This window comes from Triturus cristatus, chromosome 8 (assembly GCF_964204655.1).
Source record: "Triturus cristatus chromosome 8, aTriCri1.1, whole genome shotgun sequence".
In the NCBI taxonomy this organism is placed as follows: Eukaryota; Metazoa; Chordata; class Amphibia; order Caudata; family Salamandridae; genus Triturus; species Triturus cristatus.
The window spans coordinates 80,583,370-80,605,373 of NC_140591.1; the positions used below are offsets into that span (position 1 = coordinate 80,583,370).

General features: G+C 48.4%; 1 protein-coding gene across 4 annotated transcripts in view; it reads right to left on the bottom strand.

The window, feature by feature from the left end:
* NR1I2 (nuclear receptor subfamily 1 group I member 2) overlaps window positions 1–22,004 on the bottom strand; it is a 391,730-nt gene that overhangs the window by 358,091 nt on the left and 11,635 nt on the right. The window contains exon 1 of one of the 4 annotated variants that reach the window (XM_085621052.1): window positions 2,746–2,993. The exons of the other annotated variants lie outside the window; for them this stretch is intronic. The gene's annotated coding sequence lies outside the window, so the exon portion shown is untranslated. Of the gene's footprint in view, window positions 1–2,745; window positions 2,994–22,004 lie in introns of those variants that run through there. 4 annotated transcript variants of the gene reach the window in all.

The following is a 22,004-nucleotide window of genomic DNA, read 5'->3' on the forward strand; positions in this document are numbered from 1 at the left end:
GCGATCTCTGATACAATTCAGGCAGGATCTCAAGACCTGGCTCTTCGAATGAACCACAGCGCCCAGTCGGACCTGCGAACCACCTCCCCCGCCCCCCCAACAGCGCCTTGAGACCCTCACGGGTGAGTAGCAGTGCTGAACAAGCACGATTGACGATAACTAACTGCACCTTGGTGGTCATCACACATGACCCGGAAACGCTTCCTGCAAAGGTTCAAATCAAAGACAACACACTTCCAACCACACATCGACAAAGTTTAGCGGGCTATCGTGTGGAAAAGCGCTTCAGCACCCAAATAGGAGCAGCAAGCACTATAGTTTGTGAAAGCTGCAGAGTTTAGAAGTCTGTTAAGGGTGAAATCGGCACCATGAGCAGGAAGAGAAGTGCTAACAAGTCAGCGCAGTGTTCGGACATGTGGGTCTTGCTGCTGCAGCTACAGACGGACATTACTGCACAGCGAGGGAACTGGACACAGGGCGCACGGGTCGCTCTTTTTATCCTGGTCGTTAGGTTTTACCCTGGCATTTGGCCCACAAACCGCAATGTCTTGCTCCCGGATTCGGGTCACATATCACATAATGCGATTTATCGTTACGTCATCGGGAGGCTAACAGTTATGTGACGCTATTCCTGGTGACGCCATCATTATATTAACACGTTTTAAACTTGAAATATCGAACCTCTTTTGGGTTTGAGGGTGCTGGCGAGTACACCGGGGTACACGTGGGTTTGAACGTACATATGGGGAAAAAACAGGCACGTTTTTGCTACAAAAAAATGAATGTGTGGGAACGTAACGTAAAGGGGCCGTTGAACAATAACCGTAAGAAGTGAAGGCTCTCACTTCCCAGTCACTTCTAACTCCGAGTGATGATGTCATTTCCGCTGACCTTTGTATCTGGCCTTCGAGGGCACGCACAGCTCACCTTTCGCACTATTTGTCAGGGAGGGTGAGCAGGGGCTTGTGGTCCAACACCCAACAATGGCGGCTTCAGCTGCACTTCCACAAGCTCTCAAGTGGCAGCGCTTGGGTGGCCGCCTTATAATTTCGGCGCTACACAAGTGACCGCCCATGAATTGTGAAAAATGGTCCATCTTCAAAGACTGGTGAACGTCTGGTTCTTAGATGCGTTTGGCGTTCACACCTTTAACTGGCAGGCTGCAGAGATTCACGCCGCCTTGCCTTCTTCTGGTGCGGATACACCAGGCGCTACTGAGCTTTATTTTAGAACATGTTTACAGCGCCTGGAAGCTAAAATCTGCGGCAGCAAATGACTTCTATTTAGCGCTTACTACGACTGACGAGGCGTTCAAACGCTATCGTAAGACGCATTCAGTAAAACATCAACTGTGCGCATGGAGCGCCCTCTGCAAGGACAAGAATGTAGCGCTGGGTTTAGAAAACTCTTCACCTGTGCGCTGAGCTGCCAGTGGTGGGCGGGGGTGCCAACCCGGGTCAGATGGGGGTACCCTGGCTGAGCGCTAGGAGGCCGCGTCACAGGTGCCCGGGGTCCATGGCAACGGGAGGCCTTCCAGAGAACCCCTCTCCTGACAGCAGGGCGCCCGCACGCTCGCCTCCACCCCTGGCTCTAATGACGGCCACTTAGGCCTCTTCTAAAGGCGGCAGGTCAGAGAGGGCGGGAAGCTGCGCCTGGATTGGTGGATGCCCGGGAGGCCGTAAATAGTACCCACACGAGAGCAGAAATAGCAAAGCCAGTGACGGAGACTAAGAAACGTAAAAAAAAAAAAAATCCAGGTATCGCGCGGCCTAAGGCCTTCCGCAGGGAGTGAAGAGGAGGGGAGGGGAGAGGCGTTCCTGGGTTACAGTATACGCAGGCAGATACAGAGGGAGAAGCCAGAAAAAGAAAATTCAAATAGCCCCCACTTCGAACCAAAGCTCTTATGGCACCAAGCAAATGAAGCACGCGACTCTCCAGAGAAGAGCTCTCTCTCTTCCATCCAAGCATCTATCAGTCCATCCTTTTATCCTTCGATCCACCTACTGATGTCCACCATGGAACCCTTAAATTCGGTCATCCATTCCGTCAGGCAGGCCATCCATATTTAAACCTAGCCAACTAATCCATCCAATCATCTATCTATATATCTATATATCCATCCACTCTAACTCATACACCCTCCCTTTCTCTCATCCATGCATTCTTTCACTCCTCTAGCCTCCATCGTCCTTTCACTCATCCATCCATGTACCTATCCACCCTTTCACTCACTCCCCGCCCTTTCACGTCATGATGCGAGCCATGGTCTGCCGAGCTGCAGACTGAAGAGGCCCATCAATAACTCCACCAGCTGGAATTGTATTCGTATAGTGCTTAATACCCCTGACGAGGCATCAAAGTGCTTTTCAGTTAGATGCACGCTACTCCGGAACCCATAAAGGATTAGTGGTGAATTAGTATAGGGAAATATGAATTAATTTGCGCAGTGGACATGCAAGTCAGTTCGTTGGATTGAAAGGATAATGGAGGGATAGAAGAGGGCAGAGTCTCGAACGTGTTTATTGGGGGATCACAGGAGGAAGTTTGGGATGAGTGTACGGAGGGATACCGCTGTAGCTGCTACATTTCTGTCCCCTGTGCATTAGATGGAAGGTAGCAGTTCAGGTCTGCTCAGGGGGCCTTCAGCACTGGATGCTGGAATGAGGGTTGGGCCTCTGACCTCCCCGGAACACCCTGAGGTGACGCAGCCCATTCACTACCTGCTGACCCGTGGCCTCGACTCACCCGCTTCTCAGTGCTGCGATGGACCCTCTGTTGCAGTTAGAAATCATCTTTAATGCGCTCCCGCATCTTTCACCAGGCTTCGGTCACTTATAAGATTGTCACAGACCCTCAAGCAGCGGCGGCTCCTTCGTACGAGGGAGGGGCGTCACCCCACCCACCTCAAAACAGTAGGGCTGGAAAAATAAAAGCGATAGTAAAAACTCGTTTCGTTTTTCCTTTCCTGCCAAGTCTTGGGGCGAGGCCAGGAGGATGAGAGGAGGCGTGGCAGTGCACCGCCTTCAGTGCGCGTCATGGTTTGGCCAGTCGTCTCCAGCCCGCTAAACCATCATGCGCACTGAAGCCCTCCCCAACCCCGCTGCGTTGACGGGTTGGAGTGCGCGGGCACAGGCTCCCAGTCTGTCTGTGAGCGCAAATCATCAGCGCTCAGGCCAACTCAGACGCTGCATGCATGCAGGAGGGCAGCTCCAGGATGGGCCGCAGGGCAGACGGGGAGCCCGTGTCTGCAAGAAGAGCAGAAGAAGGGCACGACGCGGCTGGCTGCTGGTACGTTTAAAGTCCCAAGACTCTCTCGGCAGGTGCTGAACATTGCTCTGGGACCAGCAAACACCCACCATAGACTCTCAGCAGGCACCCAGTCTCCACTGGCCTCCGTCTCCTAAATCTGACCTCAGTCTCCTGAAGTGCCCAGACCCTGTCAAACAGGTCCTCTGCCTTTTCATAGGGGAACTAGTGTGACCTTTTGTACATATATATGGCATTTAACGAGTACACCATCTTGTTTCCGCTCGCCACTTAGGCCCAGCTCTCTAGTCGTGCTTCCGAGGTGCTCGGCCTCTTCCCTACAGGCACCTACGAGGTGCGATGGACTCTCCTGAATAGTTGGGTAAAACTATCAGAACTGTAGATGCAGGAACAACCACATTCGTGAACTTTTGCCATTTGCTCCTTCCATCAGTTTACAAACGGAACCAAAACATGCGTGTTAACTCGGTCTGTCAGACCGATAATTAATATCAGGAAAATGTAAATCTGAAAAGGGAATATTAGTTAGAAATTAAAGTATTACATTATTTCATCCTAGGCGATCTACTAATACCATTGTATTGTTTATTGAACATTGGCTACACTGGCTGGCTGGCTGGCTGAATTTCCTTTTTATTTCCATTTCAGCACTGGCTGATCTATATCAAAGAGGCCAAAATGCAACCTTGGGACCTGGGGTTTTGTTTCCTGTGCAAGAGTAAGATCCAGTTGCCCCCATGGCACCGGCTTTCACAGGTGCCAACTATCAAGGAGTCGAGTTTCTTCTTTGGCATTGTGTTCAGGTCAATAGTTCTATTAGAAAGCAATGCTCTCGCGTTGGCACTTGTAAGCAAAGCTTCAAACATGACCAGAAGAGAGGCCAGTTCAAGCTTCTGACACATGCATATAGAACCCTACACAATTGGGGACCAGCATGCGTCAACCACTGCGTGAACTTCCACCAACCCGCCAGACACCTGCGCTCCTCCTCTCCGGCCCTCGCTCGCAACCCCTGCATCCGGCACAGCCACAGCAGAGGGCGCGTGTCCTCCTACCTCGCCACAAACACTTGGAACAACCTGCCTCTCCAACTACGAACACCACCCTTCCTGGTGGAAAACAGACAAGAACTAAAGACCTGGCTCTTCTAATAACACCAGAGACCTCAGCTCCCAGATACCCTCAGGGGTGAGGAGCAGGACTCTATAAAAACGGACCGATTAGCTTAGCATCTGAGAACTGTACAGTACCTGTATCTTTTCAAGATCCTCTCGATCCTTCTCATGAGAAAGCCCGGCACCCGCCGAAACCCCTACTGTCCGAGTTCCAGTTTCTGCCGCATATATCCCTTCCATTGCTGTCTATGGGACCAGAATGCACAGAAAAAGTGTTGAATTGTTGGAGGCGCTGGCAGTACATTTGTCATGGTACCAAGAGGTAAAGTGCTGTGTTGTCAAGTGCTTATTTCAGACATGTTGCTCCAGTAAACATTTTAGACTTCACATGACACAAATATATTGATTTTCTATCACAGACACCCTACACTGCCTTTGCCCTCCAAATGCTGCTTTCAGATTGCCATCCGAGGACTCCAGAGACGATAAGAGGATCCGAGACCCATACCCACCTTGAAGAGCCCTTTGCTCACTCACATTCCAAAAGGCAGCCTCAGACCATCAGCATCCAATAACAGACTCAGTCATTTCCCACAGACCCCGCGCTGGCCAATAGGACAATCTGGCGGTGCCAGAATGGATGGCTGACAAGTCAGTGTGCGGGCGGATTTGAAGATCTGTTGCCTTCTGGAAGGGACTCCAGTTATCCTTAATGGGGAGGGTGGCCTTGACTAAAATGGTCATCCTGCTAAGATGCCTGTACACCCTACAGAATACTTTACATATGGTCCCGCAGAATTTTTTTCACAACTCGACAGCCTAATCTAAGAGTTGCTGTGGGGACTCAAACGGAAGAGGATTAAGCGGAGCACCCTACAGAGACGGTGGTGGATTGGGGGGGGGGGGGGGGAGGGGGGAGGGGGGTCTGGAGGTCCCTCAATTGAACTTTTATTGCATGGACTCACATTTGCAACATGATGTGCATTGGTTTGAAGAGCAAGACATCTGGGAGAAGTGATTATTGGCGGGCACACATCAGGAGATATCCCTCCCGGAACTTCTTATGATGAGATTGAGAGTGCCGGGACCTTCCCCTATGTCATACGTCACGTTGGGTTGGTATGGGGAATGGTGGCACAGAAAGATAGTCAGGAGAGCGCCGTATGCTCCCGAAACTTTACTGTGGGTGGTAACTCCCTTCAAACGGATAGAGCAAGTAATGATTGTTAACAAATGGAAGGAGGGTGGCTGTCTTTTGATGGGGGACTTATACACTGCGGAGCGGTTCATAACCAGAGAGGAAGCAAATTACATTTTTCATTTAGGCAGGGAACAATACCTGCAGTACGCTAAGATCTCAGCGGTAGCCAGAGTGTTGTGGCCATCACTTCCACAAGAGCCACAGGGCACAACAGTACTGCAGATGATAACCACCCTAGCAGGCGGGTGAAGATTGTTCTCACACATATATAGAGCGCTGCAGGAGGATGTTCCCATGGCTCCCCTTCCACTACGGACAAAATGGGATGATGCAACGGGCGAGCCCCTTATGGAGACGCAATGGCAGAAAGTGCATGAAGGGGTCAAACATAAGTTCCAACACACGCTTTAAATTAATCCAATATAATGTGGTACACCAGGCATATCTCACTGCTCGAACATTGCAAAATAATATACCCGGAACAAGCAGATACATGCCCCAGATGCAAAGGCTCGGACGCACATTTTGTCCACATGCTGAGGGACTGCCCCGAGCTGGCGCCCTACTGGGGAGAGATCATAGGTACTTTGCAGACTGTCACAGGATGGATCATACCAGCCACTATCAAAGGGGTGGTGTTGGGACTACTACCCGCGCCAAAAGCTAAGAACCTTACTAGGAGGTTCATACAGCTGGGGCTCATACGAGCAAAGAGGCGAATCGCAATCCACTGGCTGAGTCCAAACCCACCCCAGTACAGGAGCTGGATTAAAGATATGATAGAGTGGGCCACTGCAGAGTCAGTGAGTATGAAAAAGGTTAGGAGGGATTATAAACTGGAGTACGGCGTGAGGGGCTGGTATCTAATGATCACAGACTTAACTAAAGGAAAAGATCCCTCAGTGAGGGAAGAGCTTTCCTTACACTCCACTCAGGGAGGGACAGGCTAGTTACCCATACCAGAGGCCCCTCAGAAACAGAGAAGAATACAGACAGTTGATGCACACGATTGACAGATGGTTTCCGATCCCCGAAGTGAAGGATGCTACCCAGGACCACGTGGGGAGGGGAAGTTTATAGTTCCCGTTAACAAGTTTAAGGGGAACAAAAAAAGTGATCGACACAGAAGTTGTGGTTTTTTGAGTTGAAGTAGCCAAAATAACGACAACTGCCTACGTTGCAAGGGCGTGTATCCAGATGGATTGAAATCAAGGACATGGTAGCCAATGAAATAGGCCGCTTTGGAAAGGATGGTTCTCAAGCAAATGTCAATAGAAACATAAAAAATAAATCAGTGTGCGGGCCATGTTTTGGCCGTTTGTGAGGCTGATTTATGGTCGCGTGAGAAGGTTTATAATTACATTTCCTGATATTACCACAAACATTGCCTGCAGCAAGTACAAATGCACGTGGCCTCCCACACCTTGCAAAACACATACACAGCATGTGTTTACAAGTTCAAAACTGGTTCAGTTTGCAAATGTAAGCCATTTGTTTTAGCTATCGGATTCCCTACTGGTAGCCACTTAATCTGGTGTCCACCACTATTAACTGTTCCAGTCCAACCCTGACCAAAGCTCCGGAGACTTCCTCCTCTGACCATTACACCCAAGCTCCCAGGCCTAAAGTACACTGCAGCCAGCCAGGGGAGCACCTGTGCCGACTACAGGATATTCTAGCACATTCCTAAGACCCACACTGTGGCCTACAGGAACACTCTGGGCCTTAAATGGCCTTTACACACCCAACTGCAGCTTCAGAGCTCCTTTCCAGGCCCTCATCCTATATACAAGACCCTGCCAGTGCACCCAGAGTTCCATGGCCCACTGAGCCACTATGCACCCCACTTTCACATTGCAGCCAAGAACTTGACAACTCCGCAGCTTGCAGGATACCACCATAGCGCTAAGCAAAATCCAGTTCAATGGCACACAACTCGTACGTCTGTGCATCACAAAAGCACTTTATTTTCACACCCAACTTGTTACCGCAGTCATTCAGTTTAATGTCAATGTACCTTCTGCACAGCTCTTCCTGACCAGCAAGTCACAGATTAAAACCCTAATAGGAGAACGCAGCTGGTTAGTTCGAGTTGTTGCAGAAGCCGCTGTGTAACCAGCCGCACAAGGTCCAATCCACAGAAATAGTTCAGAGGTTGAGTGCATGCTGCATACATTTACAAGTGATCTGGGTAGAATAAGTTTGAATTCTTCCTAGGCTTCAGCCTTCATACGTGTGAAATGGGAAAATGGCCTTTACAACGCGGCCTTAAACACGCATGCCATATCCCCGCAAGTTGAACAATGCTTGCCTTAACCATGCATATGCCTTAATCACAGTTGGCATTCTAGCGGTGGGAGAGGAACCGGAAGGCATGCAGCAGGAAGGACGGACCGGGACAGGGCTGGGCAAGTTGGTCTGGGAGGTGGGGGTAGGTTTTAAGGGGGGGGGGTAGGGTTTTAGGGCTCAGGGAGGGGGGCTGGGTCTGAATAGTTTTTAGGGAGCTTAGTTTTAGGACGTAGGGCAGGGGGCAGGAGAGAGGCAGTTTTCAGCCCTAGGGGCAGTTGGGTTTGGGTCGCTGAGACGTGTTAGGGGGTAGGGGCTGGTTTTAGGCCTCAGGGAGGGAGGCTGGGGTCGGAGTCTTTTTCTGGGGCAGGCGGGTAGGGTTTTAAGGCTCAGGTTAGGGGGTCAGGTTGTTTATAGGGCTGTGGCGGGTAGAATAGACAGGAGGGCTGAATTTTAGGACTCATGGCAGGGGTGTGATCTTTACCGCACGTCCCTTTACCAATTATGTCTATAGCACGAAATTGTGCGGTATGGGCATGCATGAAAAAGACACTGGTGTGGTTAAGACACGGTCGTGGTTAAGACGGCGTGGTTCAGGCATGCGTTGTTCCATGACACAACCGTGTGAAATGAACGCCACTGGTTTGGGTACTGTGAATATAAAGCTCCAAAACAATATTGTTTGCATTCCATGCCATATAAATGAGAATTACATGGGCTACCCACCCATCTTTCCTTCAGACTACACTCTACCCCTTTTCAACCCAAGTGTGGCATCCTGTAGGCCTTGGTGATACACTAAGAGAACATCGGGTTTTGCCTCTGCCGACCTTGGAGCCATTTGGATAAGTGGGAGTTGACTGCTTCTCAGGCAGCTCTCCTAGGTGAAACCAATGCTTAATTTGAGCCGGTGCGGCCCACCGGCACTTATTCTTGGGATTCAGAACCTTTTCTGCGCACGATACTTCCAGAAAGGAAGAGAGGGAAAAACACACAAACGGGAAAGATGGACAAAGTCAAAGACTGTTAGAAAGCGAGAAAGTAGGAATGTGCACGAGTGAGATAAAAGCAAAGGGAATGTCTGGTAGTGGATTGAAGAGACGGTAAGTGGTGCGAGGTCAATTCTAGATGAACAGTACTGGTGTTTGGCACGCTGACGTTTAATTGTACCGGCTGCGGACTGGGTGAAACAATTGGAGGTCAGTAATCTTTTCACCACAATACCTCATTTTTACCCTGAAACGTCATTTCCTACTGCTATTGAAAGTGGAAGTTGTCTGGGAGAAATTCTAGAAGGGCAAAAGTACATGCATCCCCATGTAAAACTAGAAAACAACCACCATGGCTCAGATCCCAACCAAATAGGACTAGTCCCTGTTCTGGCACGCAAGAGGGCTTGGGTGTTCAGCCCTGCTACACATTTTTTCCTCAGTCATTAAAGGAGTAGGTGAAATGTGGGTCTTTTAAAGAATGTTTCTGCTTTGGTTGCCTCCTTGGTTCGTCTTCCTTGGTCATGAACTCTCCGTTTAAAGTCACGACGACAATTCAAGGAAAGGTTTATCATGATCTGGAGAAAGTGATTGAAGAAACGGAAGGTATATGATCCGTGGTGTTCAAAACTAGTACTAATTGAGGGATATATACTATTATTATTATTAAAAACATTTGTATAGCGCATCTGTCACCTGGCAGGTATCCTGGCGCTGGGAAAAGTTACTCCTAAGGTGGACAATGATGGGAACTGAGAACGGTATGTTAGAGAAGTAGTTAAGGGAAAATCCAGGATTTAATCCGCTTTCTGAATGGAAGGAGTTGCGATGTTTGGCGGATGTCGGCAGGTAAACTGTTCCAAAGTTTTGCGGCTGCCCCTCTGAAGGATCTTCCACCTGTCCTGACCTTGTTGAATCTTGGAACAGTGACCAGGCAGGCTGAGGCCGAGCGAAGAGTTCTGGTAGGGATGTACCAGGTGAACATGGTTTGCAGGGATCTAGGCCCGACTCCGTGTAGAGCTTTAAAAACAAGACAGAGTGCTTTGAAAGCTACTCGCTGCTTCAGTGGGAGCCAGTGCAGCTCGGCTAAAGCTGCTGTGGCCGAGGATCTCCTGGTCCAGCCAAGGGCTAGTTTGGCGGCGGCCGTCTGGACTCTTTGGAGTCGGTCTAACAGTACAGCTGGGGACTCGAGCAGCAATGCGTTGCAATAGTCAAGACGACTAAGAATGGTACACCTGACTATTAACGCTCGGGCCTGTGCGGGAAGAAGTGGCATGATCTTGCGTAAAGAACGCAGTAAGGCCGAGCAGGTGGACACTGTTTTCGCGACCTGCGTTTCCATGCTAAGCTTGTTGTCCATCATGACACCTAGGTTACGGACAGTGGTGACCGGCTGAGGTTTTTCCGGGGCTTCCGGAGGCCAAAATTCGGTAGGGAACAGGTGAGGAATCCGGCTTTCGGCGCAAAACAGGACCTCTGTTTTGGAGGAGTTAAATTGCAGGGAATTTTTATGCAGTCAACCAGCTGTATCTCTCAGGCAGTCGTGAAACGATTCTAGAGGGATCGATTCTTCCCCCTCCCAGGAGAGGATAAGCTGGGTGTCATCTGCATAGTTAATAGCTTTTAGCCTATGAGATTTAATTAATGTGACAAGAGGTTTAAGGTAAACGTTAAAAAGGATAGGACTGATGGACGAGCCTTGGGGCACCCCGTGGGGCACTGGGGAGAAGGCGGATTGGAAAGGGGGGAGGGATACAGCCTGCTTCCTATCTCGCAGGTAGGACTGGAACCAAAGCAGGGCGGTGCCATCAACCCCTGCCTCCCTTAGTCTCTGTAGCAGGATCACGTGATTGACCGTATCGAATGCGGCAGACAGGTCCAGCAAGATCAAAGCTACTGCTTGGCCCCTGTCTGCACGCATACGAAGTTCTTCCATGGCCGTGAGGACAGCTGTTTCGGTGCCATGGGCTGGACGAAAACCAAATTGGATGTCGTCCAGAATGTGATTCTGCTCCAGATGTTTCGAGAGACAAGAGCTTACCCAGCGCTCGGCAACTTTCGCCGGGAAAGGTAGGAGAGAAATAGGCCGATAGTTTGATAAACACTCAGGATTCAGTGAGGGTTTCTTCAACAACGGGGTGATAAGTGCTTGCTTCCAAGGAGACGGGACAAATCCGCAGCGCAGGGATTGGTTACAGATCCTGCAGAGGGTGCACAAGAGTTCTGTTCCACAAGCTTTCCAGGTTTTTGGGGGCAGAGGGTCGAGGGGGGAACCCGAAGTGATCCCGTGTGCCAGTCTATCGAAATCCGCTTCCAAGATAGGGGGAAATACCCGCAAACATTCCCTAGGTGGGTGCCCTGGGCTCACCAGATCAAGGTCAATAATAGTGGCCCCGGGGCCGTTGAGACTATCTAATGAGGGGGAAGTGTTCAGGTTATGGATAATGGTCTCAATTTTATCCTTGAAAAACAGTGCGAGATTATCGCAGAGTGTTTGTGTAGGAGGGATTGTTTTTTTTGGCACAGTCAGGGTGGACGAGGTTGTTAAGAATCTGGAAGATGCTTTTGGAGCTATTCGCGGCATTAACTATAGTGGAGCAGAAGTAGGTAGATTTACTTTTAACAATTGCCGATTTGTATTCCAGGAGTTTATTTTTCCAAAGTGATTTATTTGTGTCGGAGTAGCCTTGCCTCCATTTCCTCTCAGCCGGTTTACAGGCTAATTTGAGGCCTTTCAAAGAGTCGTTAAACCAGGGGGCTGATGCTCTGCCCTTAGGTTTACTTCTTTTTAAGGGAACCAGGGAGTCGGTAGTTGAGGAAATCCTCGTACAAATGGCCTTGTAATTGTCCTCAACTGGATTAGTGGGGGAAAAGCTATCTTTCACGCAAAACACGGTACCGGTAGAGCTCAGTTTTTCCAGAACTTTCCAGGCTCTGTACATAAATTCTGAGGAGGTGCTGTGTGCCGGCATTCTAGCCTCTATACAGGTAATATGAAATTTGAGAAGGGCATGATCAGCCCAGCCCATAGGCAGGATGTCGTTCAGGTGTACTAACTGAGGGGTAGAGAAGATGAGGTCGAGTCGATGACCTGCTATATGAGTGGGTTCCTTGACCAGTTGAAAGAGTCCCACGCTTTCGCAAGAGAGCAAAAGATTATGCAGTCCAGTATCCAGACTACCGTTCGGCCAGAGGTTGAAGTCACCTAAGATGATTAATTTGTTGTGGGAAGTTGCCATGTTTGTGAAGGTGGTGAGTAGCGATTGTTGTTGGGAAGTAAAGGTCCCAGGAGGGCGGTAACAGATAATTACCGTAAAAATGGCTCCAGTGTAACAATTTATGGAGAGGCCGAGGAGCTCGGTCCCAGCGACCGGATCCAAGTCTATGCTGTTGATGAGCCAAGAGGCTCTGTAAATAATACCTACTGAACCACCGCGACCTTTGGGTCTAGGAAGGTGCAAGATTTTAAAGTCCTGAGGACAGGCCCAGTCTAGTTCAATGTCGCAGTCGGCGTGAGTCCACGTCTCGGTTAGAAAGAGAACGTCTAAGTGATGGGTGTCAATAAGTAGTTGAATTTCGTTAGCGTGCTTTGGCAGTGATCTGACGTTAAGAAGACCTCCCAGGAGCAGACCCCTACTGGCGAAGTCATGCAATGGAAAGGCGGTGTCAGTAAAAGTAAGCTGACCTTCGTGCGCATACTCTCTGAGATTGAGCAAGGTCTCACGAGTATAAAGCGGGGGCCTCGTGGGGATCTGAGCGGAGTGGTCCGCGCTAGTCGCGTCCTTGTCGCGGACGAGCGCAGACGAGCTTGCCTTAAGCGCGCCTTCGGCGCGCCATCATCGCGCCCGCTGCGCTCGTCCGCTGCGCTTCCGGCCAAGACTCATGATTTATGGTAGAGGCTCTAGGCGTTGGAGGGGGGGCGTGGCCAACCGAGGTGGGCGTGTCTCGTGGCTCCCTCGAGAAGGAAATGGCGGCAGAAGTGAGCGTTTTCGGCCGGAACAGCGTTCGATCTGCTGCTCGGCGACAATATAGGTAGGTGCCAGGGGTCAGTGCAAGGGTTTTTAAAAACACAGTATCACAGTATTTTAAAAATGAAGAATTACAAATTCACAGCTCCCGGCTGTCCGCCTCAGGAGGTATTTAGTCTAGCAATACTACTCGGTTGGCTTTTCTATATTTTCGACCGACCATGGATTAAACTATTGGACTCATCGATATTTATTAGCCTTGAAAAAGTCTGTTTGGACGAAACACGTGTCGGCTGTTTTGTACATACACTGTTTATAAAAGAGAAAAAATAAAGAAGCATGGAAAGAAAATCCTGAAGCAATTTGTGGACTCCAATTGATATATGCAAACGAACAGTGGAAGCCAGCCCTACTGGTTTAGTAATTATTTTGTGTGCCTCAGCAAGTGCGTGATTGGTCATGAAGTATTTGTACAACCCTGGGCAGGATCCACGCCTTTAAAAAACAGGCTCAAAAACTCCCATCCTTGCCCATTTGGCATCATTTTACTCATTTGACAGCCCAGTGGCTTGCCCATGTTTCCGTACGAGTTAAATGCTCTTTTCTACGGGGTATGGTCTCCTGCCGCTAATCATAAGGGGTTATTAAACCACTACCAACAGGCGCAGCCTCCATGTGAATGTGGAGGCTAATTATAGGCAAAGCCATTGGAATTATGCGACTGAGGCTATTTTCGCATAATTATAGATTTGCCACATAAGCCATCATGTGCTGCATAATCTAGCTTCTAGCTCAAATGGTTCATAAGTTACTAAAGATGCAGAGACACATATCACTGCACGTTTAGTAACTTTTGAACCATTTTGAGTTTAAAAAAACGTTGGTAAAAACCTGTAAATTATGCGGCAGATGATGGATTCTGGGGCAAGGCCCTTCACAAAGCTGGACTGGTCATGTTTCTGTAGCTTATTGCTATATTTGGGTATTAAACTGGTACCAATGAGGGGCAACCAATGCCTTGACAGCTTTACTAAGTTTAACAAGCATTGGTAATGCATCGGTTTCGCCTATTTAATGAATAGAGCTGTTTTAACCAATCATCGTCCGAAAGAAGGAAAGAGCTCCATGACAGATAACAAGGGAGTGGGGAGGATGTGGCACAGCGGCCAGAGCTGCTGACTCGAGAGATGGGGATCCCGGTTCGAGTCTCCGCAGCGCAACATCTTGCGAGTCTATGCAAATCATTTAACTTCTCTGGGTGATAAATTGTTCTATAAATATGCTGCAATCTTAAAAGGCAAAACTTTATGAAAATATAGTTCCACCAAAGTGGATGTTAACAGTATTTTGGCAGATGGAAACTGGAAACTGAAAAGAGAAGCAGACGAGGAACAAGCATTAGTAAATGCAGGAAAATATGCTACAGCCAATAGAAATGGAGGAAAGGCAAGTCACACGCACAGGAACCAATGATAAGTCAGGAAGCATGCCCCTTTTAAATTTAAGATAAAAACAATAGATTTCTCAAGCACAGCGCAAGACCTGTGCAAGCAAAACCTAAAAATGACGAAATAATAAAGTAATACTATTACAAAATGTGTTGCATTATGCTGCATATTTTGACTTTTGTTGCCTCATAATTTACTCAACCTTGCTGCATAATTTGGCCCTCTCCTGCTCCATGATTCCAGTGGCTCCGATTACAGGTGAACTTCCCTGCTCTTACCAATACTGGTGAGAGGCATCTGGGTGTTAGCTTCCAGAACATCTTGAGACACCAGACAAGGAGAATAAGCAGATGGGCTTTTACCCAGAAATGAATACAGATACCATCCTAGCCGCGGGACACCCCTTAGGCCCAATAGTACTTGATCCTTCAGCCACCTTTGGCATGTCGGAACACCTTACCTCCATCAAGGAGAGCATCACAGGACTTCAGGAACGCTTTCAAGACCTGGCTGCTCCCTGTATATTGACCGTCTGTTCCGGTTTGGGATTTTGATCAGGGCTAGTTAATTTTTTTCCTTTCACGGTCCGCACCCACGTCTTACAGCAGTCAGGCTTTGGCTCTCTCATCAGAGAAGCCACTCTCGGACCCTTCCTTCATTTTGATCCGAATCATGCCAGGTTCCATGGGGAGTTTCCCCAGGTGAGCCCCTTGTCCCCGGTTCTATGCAATGAAGATGTGTCACATACCGGACACCAAAAAAACACTTACCTGATGACCACGTCTCTCTTCCGTCTCTCCCATGCCGTGTCTCCTCCGCACGTCTTCCAGGAAGCACCAAGGCTCCCCTGAGCCAATCACAATGAGGAAATACAATGTGAGATTGGGCCGAGAGCCGTGGTTTGGCGCTCAGACGGGGACAGGAAGCCTGGACATGTGCTCCACCCAGGCAGTAATGCAGCCTGCGTGAAGAACATGCAAAGTGCGCGTGACGCTTTGGCCGAGCCAAGACGGATGGCCAAAGCATCATGCAAACTTTAGAGTGCAGCAACCACTCCTCCTCTCCAACTTCAGGGGAGCCAAGCCCCACCCCAACCTGACGATACTCAAAATAAAATACTATCAGTTATTATCGTTTTATTTTACACTGCTCTGTGAGCAGTGGGGCGCGCTCCTCCGACTTAGCAGAGGAGCAGCCACTGTCAATACAGCTTCCATGAGGGAACGTGCTGTCTGGGTAGTCCTGGGAAAACCCTCTTCGCCCGGCACTTTGTATTTTGGTACTTGCCGGCATTCCGAGATTGGCCGATTCAGTAGGCATTTCAGGCTAGGTGGTGGGGAGGGAAGAAGCGTTAGGGGGACCTCTTTCCCAATGATGAACGTAATACCATTGAGACTGCCCGGGGCCCTTTTCGTGTGGTTCTGGGTCAGTTCCTACAGTATGCCAGTATTTCCACTATTGTGCAGTAATTCTGACGTACATTCCCGGTGGCGGCCTCATCGCAGACTTTTAGGGGCTTCTTAGAGTTGGGAGGTATGACTGCAGACTGACGACCCGTCCCCTTTCCGGCGAGGGAGGCTTGGAGTGGGGCACCCGGAATCCAGCTAGAAGATACGCAAGTAGTTGAGGCGGTGTTCTCTGGTGAAGGCGGGGTCTACTCAGCGGGTTCACAGATCCTGGAGCTTCCACTCAGCCTCCTTCTCCGAGGCGGAGGAATTGGTGTCGATGGAAATGAGTGACTCAGCTTACATTGACCTGTTACGTTTACTGATGACCATTCCGGATCCTGTGTATTGCTACCACCATTTACACATGTGAAAAAGTATTTGGGGTTTCTTCATAATGAGTCACTGATTTGCCTTTTATGTAGTTGCTTCATCCACCTGAGACATTGTTCTGATGGCGGTTTTCTCTGGTTACAATTGTTTTTCCCTCCTGGATGCACTTTTACCGTCACAGTGTTGACAATGTCATAAATGCAACAATTGAGTTCTAAAATAAAACGGTCTGACATCATCAGATCTTTTAGTGTGGATCTGGTGTCATATGCTAATGACACATAACAAGGGCAACTGGAATTATACAGCAGGGAAGGGACAAATTCGGCCTCAAGGTTGAGTAAATTATGTGTCTATCAAAGGGAAATTATGCGGTACATTTTGCAACAGTATTACTTCATTAGTTTCACATTTTTATACGTATTAATTCCGTTTGAGGATTGGTTGCACCTCATCAGTACCAGTTTAACAGCCAAATATAGAAATAAGCAACACAAAAGGTGGCCAGTCAATCTTTGTATAGGGCCTTCAACAGCGCAGCCACACTTCCGTTTTAAATAACTTTGAACTGTTGGAGCTAAAAAAAAAAAAAACCCAAAGAATGGGTTAAAATCTGCAGATTATGCAGCAGATGATGGGATTATGTGATATATCTACAATAGTGCAAAAAACGCTGCAGCCACACAATCTTTTATTCTTGTGGCCCTGCACATAGCGGACCCTGAGCTTCGGGGCGCTCTAGTCGCCTGCCTGATGGGAGTAAAACTTGGCTGAAACTCAGGGCCAGTAAGAGGGAGGGGTCTGTTTCAAAAAGGTCATGAACTCTCAATTTAGATTGGACAAGTAACTCGGAGGTGCCAGGTGAATGCAGCACAGGGTGACCAACCGTCTGTAAATTTCACGGACCGTCCGTAATTTGGTTCTCACGTCGTTATGATCCTTTTTACGGACGCTTTTTGTCCGTAATTATGGGCTCTGGGGAACAGCACTGTTACCAGTGAGAATCTTCAGCTCCCTGAAGGGGCCGCCTCGCACGCCTCTGAGCGCAAGAGTAGCCCCACCCGCCCATGGTCGTTCGGTCCGCAGCGGATGATTGTCACATACAGAAGGGCAATGGGCCAGCTGGGTTGTGAAAGCATGTGGTGGCCTCCTCCAGCCTCGGTCTAGGGCAGGGCGTCCTGTCAGATGGAAGAAATGTACAACCACGCCATTGCCGCTACGCGAGAATCCAGTTCATGAAAAGAAGGCGGCGAGAGGAGTTAACAAGAAGAAGGGGTTCGAGATCTTTCATGGTCTCATCATTTTAGAACGGATGCATTTTCAATATTTTATTCAAGGAAGCCATGGTTGCTGCTCTTTTATTCTATGCAACTAACAACCATTGACAAAGCCAATAGTTCTGGCTTGTTGTAGGTATAACATTACTTGTTGTATTATATATCTGAATGCAATGAGAGAAGCAGCAAATACCAGTCGGTGGCACAGTATGCTATGCACAGATTTTCAGTTTAGGTGCTTTAAGCTACGCCCTTAATTACATCGAACAACCCCTTTGGAGAGACCCCCCCCCCCCCCCACCAAGTTGTCATCCCACTTAAAGCTCTGGAAACAACACCATGTCACAGTCACCTCACGTCCTGGCACTGTGCATCATGCACGACTCATGACTTCCAAGTGTGCAGGGACATCTTGAACCCCTCCCTTTGCGTTAGGCACTACAGCGAGGGTGGAGTTCCTGATGGGTCTCTTCTGTCTGCAACTCTGCAGACGAAGGCTCAGCTCATAATGTGAAAAGGTGGGCGAGTGAGTCAGTGAAAGGATGGGTGGATGGCTGGCTGGATTAGTGAAAGAATGAATGGATGAGTGAAAGGGTGAATGTCAGGATAATGAGAGAAAAGATGGATGAGTGGAAGGATGGATGAGTGGAAGGATGGATGAGAGAAAAGGTATGGGTGTATGATGTATGGGTGGAAGGGTAGTTGGATGGATGAGTGATAGGGTCAATCAATGGATGGATTCATGAGTGGATGAGCAATTTGATGGATGGAAGGATGGCTAAATGAAAGGGTCGATAAAGAAAGGGAGGATGGATGGATGACTGAAAGTGTGAATGGGTGGAAGGATAAGTGAAAGGATGGCTGGATGTGTGAAAGGGTAAATGGATGGATGAGTAAATGGATGGATGAGTGTGCGGATGAATAGAGTGAAAGGGTGGATTGATGGAGAATGGATGGATGAGTGAAATATTGGATGAAAGGATACATGATGGATAGGTTTGCAAATGTTTGACTATGTTTAGATATGGATTAGCTGCATCCTATGGATGCCACTTTACATCTCACGATGTCATTCTGAGCAGATCTTCCCGAACATTACTCTTAGCAAACATGCCTGCTCAGGACCATGAATTGTAAACAAAATATCAGACTGGACAACCCAGTGCTATACATGTATACATAGATTATCATCATTTGAAATACCACAAAAAGAACTGCACAGTTGATCAAAGCTGCATGCATACTGAAGTGCACGATTGTCTCAACCTAATCTAAACTTATTTTGACCTGTACTTAAGTGGTTGTCCATTTACTGACATATACTATTGCGCAACCTCCTCTGATTTGTCTGTAAAACTTACCTTTTGTCCTGAAGTTTTGTCCTGAGTTTTGTCCACCGGTCCTAAATTTTTGCCCTCAATTTTGACCCATTGTCCTGAATTTTTACACTCACCGTCCTGAATTTTCACCCATGCCAGTTGGTCACCCCAATGCAGCATCGTCCGAGTGTTTCTGTTGGATGAAGCTTCTAGAAGTCCATCCTGTCTGTGCTCAATGACCCGTGACTACTACCTGGGAGCAGGGGTTCTTTCCAGACTACTGGATGCACATGTGCGCCACCTCTGGGGAAGACGGGTGAACTGCAGCCCTCCTTTGACATGGCAGTGGGAAAGGGTTTAAACTATGCAAGTTTGTACCCGAGTCGGAAGAGTGACAGCGTCTCCATTGGCCACCAGTTGCTTTCTGTACGGCTCATTGGGCTTTCTACTGTCTCGGTCCGAAGGGCATCCGCTCTAACCAGTCATTCCGCCCGACACGAGTCCCTTCCATACACTAGGCTTATTAGGTCTCGCTGAGGCAGCGCATGCGCTGCAAGACATTTAGTGTATAGGTTTTCAAAGTGCTGCCACAGGCTTTTGGTGGCCTAAAGCTTGCGTGCACGCGCGCAGCCGCCATCTGCCTTTCTGTCATGGCTCATTAAGCCTTCCAGCGCGTGAATCATGCTCCTCCACCCCCTTGCTGTCTGCTCTCACTACCCCCCTCCCTCCTCCCTTCTCCCCCTCCCTCCTCGTTAGCTTGTTATTCTTAACTTCGGAAGCATCTGATATGAATTCTTCAAGGAGCAATTCACTTCGGACTAAGCCAATGCCGCCTCAGACAGTCGACATTTTCTGGTGCTGGTTCCTGTTTTCATTGGTTCCATGGACCCAGCTCAGGTTACTGTTTGCTTACGTTGCACGCTTTATGGCCTCCTTATCTTTTAGTATTGTATGCTCCGGCCAGACTTCGGTGTCAGAGCCCGCTTTAACCCTCTACACCCCAGCACAAAGCCATCGAGAGCGAGCAACAAATGATGCCAACACACAGGGCCTTGTGGGAACCTAGACTGTGAGAGTAACACTGCAACTTGAGTTTCACCTACTACCTCTCGTTTTTAAAGTGGAATTGCCAGATGATGTCCAAATATTTAAGAAGCCCCCAAAGCTTTCGTAATTGTAGCCTTTGTTTGGAAATCCTGGGCAGAACGGGTTTGAGCGGCGTCCTCTGTCATATGAATGTGTAACCAGCTCTTCCCAGTTACCCTTTACCCCTCCCTTGTGAGAAGTTTAAAGGTATCGCTCTCGGCGCCTCTCCAAGGCAGGCAGCATCCATCATAACTACCTACACCAGCAGGATACCCACAATGGACCTCAGAATTCAACTCACTCCTTTATCGGTCTGCGCGCACCTACCTGAAACATGCCTATATTCAACATTCCGCTCTGACGTCACAGCCTAGGAGAATACTTCATGCAAAAGCAACTGCTTCCCTGACAACCTCTTTGCTGTGCTTCCTAAACACACACCAGTAAACACCACACCAGGTGCAACGTCATCATTTCACCATCCATTTTAAACGCTGATCTTTAATTATACACAGACATCTATTTAACTTCCATGTGGTTTACTCGCATGCGCTACATCAAGTCTTTGCAAACGAGCCAATTGCCTGATGTTCTTAAAAATTTGCTGTTCATGGAATTTTATTGTTTTTTTATTGTATTGTATTGTAATGTTGTACTTTGTTATCTTTTATGGCCCTGGTGGCCGAAATAAAGATTTGATGATGATTTAAAAACTTGCCCTGGTGATGACTCAGTCTGTCACTTCCATTTCTTTTTTTTGCATCTTTTATATAGCGCGAACTCGACTCGAAGGTATTGGAGCGCTGTACATGAGCACCGTATGTACATTACATATTTAGGCACGGGGAGATTAAGTGATTTTCACAGAATCACAGGATGTGGACGCGACCCCGAGGCTCGAACCCTGGTTTCCTGCACCAAAGTCGGCAGTTAAAGCCGACGGACCACACCCTCTCCCCCCTTATTTGCAGAGGACTCCGAGCAATCACATGACTTATTTAAAATCGGTTCTAGTTCCCTGGTATGCTTCAGCAATAAATGTACTGGAGAACCATGAAACCCTCCCCCACCACAACACTTCTGTCCTAGCCGACAGTGTTTCCCATTGTCAATCCCAGCTTTAGTTCTCTTAATTTAAAAAAGGCAATCATAGAGCGAATTATGAATACCAAGCAGATTTGTTTATCTTGTGGCGTCTTCTTCCCCTCGTCTTGGGTAGTTGCGTTTAGATCTGGTGTGCTCCATTGGCCTGTTGGAGCCCTGAAACCTGGTCTTTACCTTATCCGGTCCTAAATGAACATGGCGTTTTGTATAATTATCCATCATTTAAACTTGGCGCCCGAAGCCTCATCGCCAACAGGAGCAAATGACCAAACAGAAATAGGAGGTGGCCACGCGGTGGGCTTCTGATATTGATCACTGCTCCAGATCAGCTGCATATGTTGAGGAACAGATACTTTTAAAACTGGTATTTTCAAACAAAAGCCGTGGTCTAGTGTCTTTGATAATACTTATGTGGTTTTAGATACAGACAGTGGCGGCTCCTCAGCTAAGGCGCAGGAGCGTTGCCCCACTGCGAAAAAAAAAAAGAAACAATAAAATGACAATAACGTACCGTTATTATCATTTTATTTTTCCTATTGCATGCATTGCATTTCCTATTGCATTTTATTTTTCCGATTGCTGTGTTGGGCGTAGCAGGGGATGAGTGGTTTACATACCCAAAGTGCGCATAAATTGTTTGGTAGGACCTCTTGGGCCGACTAAACAGTTCATTCGCAGTTTGCATGTTCACCACCAGGCTGCATTACACAGCTGAGTGAGGAACATGCACAGGCTCCCTGTTCCCGTCTGAGCGCCGAACTACGGCTCTCAGACCAATTACAACGCTGCATTGCAGCGTTGATTGGCTTAGGGGAGTCTGTGTGCCAGGCGCTTCCTGCTGCTGGCCTGACTGGAGAAAGGAAGCGCGGGGACGCAGGGGAGGCAGCAGACGGCAGTTTGAATGTCAATTTTTTTTCCTAATTAACCACCCCTGTCCCCGCACCACCACCCAAGTCCAGTAGCAGCCGCCCAGTACAACACAGCAACAAGCAGAGTGGCAGATCCCCTCTTACAGTTTTTCTAGCTCTTCTTATTGACAGATTCTCCTCTTAGTCCAGAAGTGTTCTAAAGTCTGGAGTTATAGGTCCAATATTTATACCCATGTTGGCCTTTGAAGTAGGCATACTTCAAAGGATAGTCTATGTAGTGCACATATTCTGCCTTGC